Source organism: Magnolia sinica, chromosome 10 (assembly GCF_029962835.1).
Source record: "Magnolia sinica isolate HGM2019 chromosome 10, MsV1, whole genome shotgun sequence".
Lineage (NCBI taxonomy): Eukaryota > Viridiplantae > Streptophyta > Magnoliopsida > Magnoliales > Magnoliaceae > Magnolia > Magnolia sinica.
Genome location: NC_080582.1, coordinates 76,595,230 through 76,602,317, shown reverse-complemented (window position 1 = coordinate 76,602,317; position 7,088 = coordinate 76,595,230).

Here is a 7,088-nt window from a genome sequence, read left to right as displayed (position 1 = left end):
CTCTATGGGGTCCACCGTGATTTATGTCATCCGTTTTATCAGGTAATTTTAAGGCATAAGCCCAATATCAAGGAAATAGTGTGAATTGAAAGCCCATCGTCGAAAACTTCCTGGGGCCACGGAAGTTTTGGATCAAGCTGATATTTGTGTTTTACCTTCATCCATGTTTATGTGATCTTGTGAACAGGTTGGATGACAAATAAACATTAATGTGGGCCCACAGAGTTTGGATATGCTTCAATTTTAGGCTCATGCACTAAAATGATCTTGAAAATTGATTGGATGGTGTAGATAAGGTACATACATCCATGGTGGCCCCATAGAGTTTACTCAGTACGCAATATTGAGATGTGGAGCCACATCTGGGGGCCGCTCGACCGGTCGAGTGGCCCACTCGACCAGTCGTGGACAAGCTCGACTCAAAGTCCAGCGAGCATCAGTTTTTAGGTCCTGAGGTGCTCGACCGGTCATGGCCCATGCTCGATCGGTCGGGGGTCCGCTCGACTGGTCGAGCAGCCTGCTCGACCAGTCGAGGTTACACAGATTAGTTTCCGAATTTGATGCGGACTGCGGATTTTTGAGCCAGTCGTGGACAAGCTCGACTCAAAGTCTAGCGAGCATCAGTTTTTGGGTCCCGAGGTGCTCAACTCGTCGTGGCACATGCTCGACCAGTCGAGGTTACGCAGATTCGTTTCCAGATTTGAGGCGGACTGGGGATTTTTGAGTCGGTTTTCGCAGAGGTGCGAAAGGAAAGTTGTCTAAACTATAAATAGGTGTCTCTAAGGCTTTTCTAGGGTATGAGAAATAATTCTAAGGTATGGGCAAAAGGTTTTCTCTGTATTTCTAAGGGATAGGTTAGTATATTACCTTGTAATCTTCGTTTTTCTTCATAGTGGAAGTTTGCATCCATGGTTTTTACCCTTATTGGGGTTTTTCCATGTATATCTTGTCTTGTGGTTTATTTAGAATGCTTTAATTCTGTTTCTAGTCTATATTTCTTCTTGTTTATGGTTTGTGGGTGAGACTAGAGATTGGATCTCGGTTCACTGCATTGTTGGCGTGCTACGCAACAACTGGTATCAAAGTTATTGGTTTAGTTCTATTGGGAGCGATGACGGAAGAAGAGAAGACTAGAATTGAGAAGTTTGATGGTTTAAACTTTGCCTTCTGGAAGATGTAGATGGAGGATTATCTGTATCAGAAAGACCTCTATATTCCTCTAGGAGGAAAAGAGAAAAAATTAAAAAAGATGACAGATGATGAATGGTTTTTATTGGATCAGAAGACTTTATGAACGATCTGACTCTCTTTATCTAAGAGTGTCACCTTCAATATATCTAAGATGAAAATCACAAAAGAATTAATGGAAGCCGTAGCCACCATATATGAAAAACCCTCAGCGTCCAACAAGGTTCATCTTATGAAACAGCTATTCAACATGAAGATGTCAGACGGTAGGAGCGTGGCTGAACATCTAAACGAGTTCAATACAGTCACTAGCCAGTTGGAATCCGTTGGCATTATTTTTGAGGATGAGGTTAGGGCGTTATTGATCTTGTCCAGTTTGCCAAACAGTTGGGATGGTTTGGTGATTGCTGTGAGCAATTCTTTAGGGTCGACAAAGCTGAAATTTGATGATATGGCCAGTCTAATTCTCAGCGAAGAATCTAGAAGAAAAGCATCAGGAGTTTCAGTGGATTCAGGGAATGTTCTAAACAGTGAAGGAAGAGGAAGATTGCTGAACAAAAGAGACAATAAACACGGACGTTCTAAGTCAAGGAAGAAGTCCAAGGGACTGAAAGACAAAGATGGGTGTTGACATTGCGACAAGAAGGGGTACATGAAACGTGATTGCAGGGCACTCAAGAAACAAGAAAGAAGGTCTCAAAGAAGGATTCAGTGAATCTATCTGAGGAGAGTGACACAGAGGCGTTGATCTTGTCTCTTAATGCGAGGAATGAGTCTTGGGTTATAGACTCGGGTGCTTCGTTTCATGCCACTTCGTGTAAGGAAGTTCTGCGTAATTATGTATCAGGTGACTTCGGGAGTCTACCTGGGTGATGATGAGTCGTGTAATATCGTTAGAAAGGGAGACGTTCATATAAATCAGAAAGATGGAAGGGCTTTGAGATTGAAGGATGTCAGACATTTACCGAGTTTGAAACGGAACTTGATCTCAGTGGAGCAGTTGGCCAATACTGGTTATGTGACGACATTCACCAGTGATTTCTAGAAAATTACAAAAGGTGCCTTGGTGATATCTCGAGGGAAGAAGGAAGGTACTTTATACGTGACTTCAGGATCGTATAGTTTACTCGCAGTCGCATTAAAAAATATACAAAAGGATGACTAGGCACCATTCGAGATACAAAGGGGAAGACACTCTCCATGACCCCTAGGAAAAGACCCATGGTTAACAGCCAAAGCCTTTAATGCACAAGCCCAATCAATAGCCAGACATTTGGTTTCAGGGGAGGGATCTTAGTAGCCCAATGAATGCCTTAATTCTAGATACAAGAGGGCCTTGAAGGGAGTGATCTGTGTTGAGGGTCAAATATTACATATCAGACCCCAGTTATTGCCGGATTTTACGAACATGATACTGTTTAACGGCCCGATTTAAATCGTTTTTGTGTTGCAGAGTGTAGTTACGAGCATGGACTGAAAAGGAAGCTTAAAACATGGATTTAGCGCTCTGATGACACTAAAGGCAAGAGACGGACTCCAGGAGACCAAGATCGACGGAATTACACGCTAGGGATTCGCGAAAATCGAGAAATTGAAGCTCAAGCGGCCTGAAAGTAAGCCAGAATGCAAGATCACTGAGTTTCCATCATCTGTTCGGCTTGAAACTTTATACATGGCCTGAGGACCATAAATTAACCGTACACGTTAAATTTCAGCCAGTGGATCCCTCTGGAAGTGGCCCAACGGACAGATCAGCCCATAAATCAGTGATTTGGGGCCCACCTGATATTTGGATACGCTTCAAATTTGGTCTCAACCCCTTAAATTGGGTGTCAAAACGGATGGACGGAGCGGATTTCTCGTATACATCATCAGTGGACCCCGCGTGCAGTGTAAGCTCACCAACAACCAGGCACCAGCTGTGCACTGGCTCCTATTCAAATTAGGAGATATCCCTCCCATATCCACAGCCGCGCACAGCAACCCTGTTTTGCAGCAGCGCACAGCAAACGCACAACGTCCGTTTGATGGACGTTGTGGGCCATCATTGTCATCCGTTCGGATGATCCAGACCATTCAACATGATCAGGGGCCACGTCTGACCGGACCTTAGGTGTGTGTTCGTGGACATCTACATGTAGATGTACGTGTTTCTCAGCAGAAAAACCTTGGAGTTGATGGACAGGGCCTGTTTGCAAGATGGTGGGACCCACATATGATTCAGATCGTCCATCAGGTTGGAGGATTTGTAGGAAGTGGGCCACACATGGAGAAGGATTGAAAGAAAAAGAAAATAGAAAGTAATTTCGTAGGAAATCCCGGAATCAATGGGATTTCTCGTCGCGTACGTGAACAGGCAGCCTCGCCATTGCGACTTGATGTGGCCCACCCCTGTGATCGAACTGGGTAATCCAATTCGTCTATCACATTCATAGGACAGTTTCGGCCCCAACCTAACTGGTTTCGCATCCAGAAGATACTTCACGCGCACGTAAATTAGTCTGCAACCAGATCCGCGGCACTGTTGCTGCGAAAATTCTCCACGTTGACGCGCATGCTTATGGACTGCGTATATCGCAGCAGTTGTTCCGAACCCCTGGCAGGTATAAAATACAAGAGAAAGGAGAGATGGAGGGGATTCAAGCAGGAGGTTTGGGACCGGAGGAAAAGGAGATCTTGGCTATTGGAACGTGAAGCCAAGGAGAAGAGAGAGAAGTTTCTTTTTACTTTAATTTTCTTACTGTGGTTTTTTTTCCTCTTCTTTTTCTTTTGTTTATTTGTTTATTTTAGCTCATTCATGTGTGGCTAAACCCCTTAGCTAGGGCTAGGAGGTGAAGCCTGTAGCGAGATGGGAGATACTATTTCAAGCTTTTAACTTAAATTCATGAACTGAATTTGATTTGTGTTGATCATTAAAGGAATGTTTTTCTTAGTCTTTAATGGTCTGTTGTGACTGAAATTACAATGGATTTGCAATGGCTTTGAATATTTCTTTTCCCTTTTTGATGTTTATGATGTCAGGAAGCCCTATTGTTCACCATAATCTCCTAGGCATGGTTAGATGACGGTACCCTTCCTGACTTTCATCTGCTGTTGATTGGTTGGTAATTAGTTTAATCCTGTTGTTTGCTTTGTCTCCTGGGCATGGTTAGATGATGGAATCCATTCTAATTCATATACCTTTCATCTCTTGAAAACCAGATCAAGTAAGTTCAGTTTAAATTTTATAATTATTGATACAGGCATAAGATCTCCCTGATCCCTACAAGTGGATCCTCTGAATCCCTAGTTTCTTTCCTCTAAATTACTTAAGTTTTAGATTAGTGTTCACTCTTATTAATCAAATTACAATTCGAATTAAATTTCATCTCATTCTAGTTTTAGTTCTAATTACTTTCAGACAACGTACAAATATCAGTCCCTTGGGATTCGACCTCGGTCTTACCAAGTTATTACTACATCACAACCCTATACTTGGGGAGTGAAAAAGTTTTTGGCGCCGTTGCCGGGGACTGACGGTTACGATTCTCTGAAATTAATTAGTTTTAGAATTAATTTAAGATTAAGATTTTAACGTATTTAAGAAGTGAAAAGTTATGGTAGAAAACGAGACAGGTAGAACATTAAAATGTCTTAGATCTGATAATTGGGGAGAGTACTGTGATAAGAGGAGTATTGTGCAGCAAATGGAATCAAACATCAGAAAATGATTCCAGGGACACCGCAGCAGAATGGTGTAGCTGAGTGCATTAACAAGACCATCCTTGAGCACGTCAGGAGCATGAGGTTACATGCAGGGTTGCCCAAGACCTTTTGGGCAGATGCTGTGAATACTGTCGCATATCTCACTAATAGAAGTTCCTCAGCACCATTGGATGGTGGGCTACCAGAAGAAACGTGGACCGGAAAAAAAATGAACCTTGCACATCTCAGAGTGTTCAGTTCACTTCATATGTTCACATTAATGCAGAGCACAGAAACAAGCTGGATGAGAAGTCCAGGAGGTGCAAGTTTATAGGCTACGAGCAGCATGATTTTGGCTACAAGTTTTGGGATGCAAAAAATAAGAAAATCTTCAGAAGCAAAGATGTAGTCTTCAATGAAATAGTGATACATAAGGACTATGCAGGAAAATAAGGCCGAAAAAAATAAATTTGTAGAGTTGTAAGAGTTACCGTACATGGGTGTTACAACGCCACAAAATGATCATGCACAGGAGCATTATGAGGTAGAGCCACAGACACCTGTTGTGAGGTCTACTCGGGAGAGGAGACCCACGGTCTGATACTCACCCTCTTTATATTATCTACTGCTGACAGATAATGGTGAACCAGAGTGTTTTGAAGAGGCATTACAGTCGGATACACGGGTTAAGTGGGAGCAGGCCATGGATGATGAGATGGACTCTCTTGAGTCTAATCGTACATGGGAGCTAGTCACTCTACCCAAGGGTAAGAAAACTCTTCATAACAAGTAGGTTTACAGAGTAAAGGAGGAGCACAATGGTTCGAAATGGTACAAGGCTAGATTGGTTGTGAAAGGGTTTCAACAAAAGGCAGGTATCGATTTCACTGAAATATTTTCACCTATGGTGAAAATGTCTATGATTCGTATGGTCTTGAGTATAGTGGCTACAGAGGACTTACATCTAAAGCAGCTAGATGTTAAGACAACCTTTCTTCATGGGGACCTTGAAGAAGAGATATATATGCATCAGCCGACAGGATACGTGGCACCAGGAAAGGAGAACAAGGTGTGCAGACTGAAGAAGAGTTTATATGGCCTGAAGCAGGCCCCGAGGCAGTGGTACAAGAAGTTCGACAGTTTCATGTCGGGAAACGGTTTTAGGAGATGTCATGCAGACCACTGTTGCTATTTGAAGAAGTTTGATACGTCGTACATCATCCTTCTTCTGTACGTTGATGATATGCTTGTGGCCGGTTTAAGCATGAAGGACATCTCAGATCTCAAAAGACAACTATCTAGAGAATTTTCCATGAAGGATTTAGGAGCTGCAAAACAAATTCTAGGCATGAGGATAAAGCGTGACAGAGAAAACGAGAAACTAGTTTTAGAATATGTCATGCAGACCACTGTTGCTATTTGAAGAAGTTTGATATGTCGTACATCATCCTTCTTCTGTACGTTGATGATATGCTTGTAGCTAGTTTAAGCATGAAGGACATCTCAGATCTCAAAAGACAACTATCTAGAGAATTTACCATGAAGGATTTAAGAGCTGCAAAACAAATTCTAGGCATGAGGATAAAGCGTGACAGAGAAAACGAGAAACTAGTTTTAGAATATGTCATGCAGACCACTGTTGCTATTTGAAGAAGTTTGATATGTCGTACATCATCCTTCTTCTGTACGTTGATGATATGCTTGTAGCTAGTTTAAGCATGAAGGACATCTCAGATCTCAAAAGATAACTATCTAGAGAATTTGTCATGAAGGATTTAAGAGCTGCAAAACAAATCCTAGGTATGAAGATAAAGCGTGACAGGGAAAACAAGAAACTAATTTTGTCACAGGCAGAGTACATAGCAAAGGTACTTGATCGATTCAATATGGGAGGTGCTAAGCCGGTTAGCACTCCATTAACTAACCACTTCAAGCTATCTAAGGAGTAAGGGGCAAAGACGCGGGAGAAATGGGACTACATGACTAAAGTCTCATACGCGTCAGCTATTGGTGTATGCTATGGTGAGCATGAGGCTAGACATTGCTCAAGCAGTGGGAGTTGTTAGTAGGTTCATGAACAACCCCGGAAAGGAACATTGGAAAGCTGTGAAATGGATCCTCAGATACCTGGTAAGTACTGTGGATATAGGGTTGTGCTATAGTGGATCGAAAATCAAACTATAAGGCTACATAGATTTAGATTTGACAGGAGATAT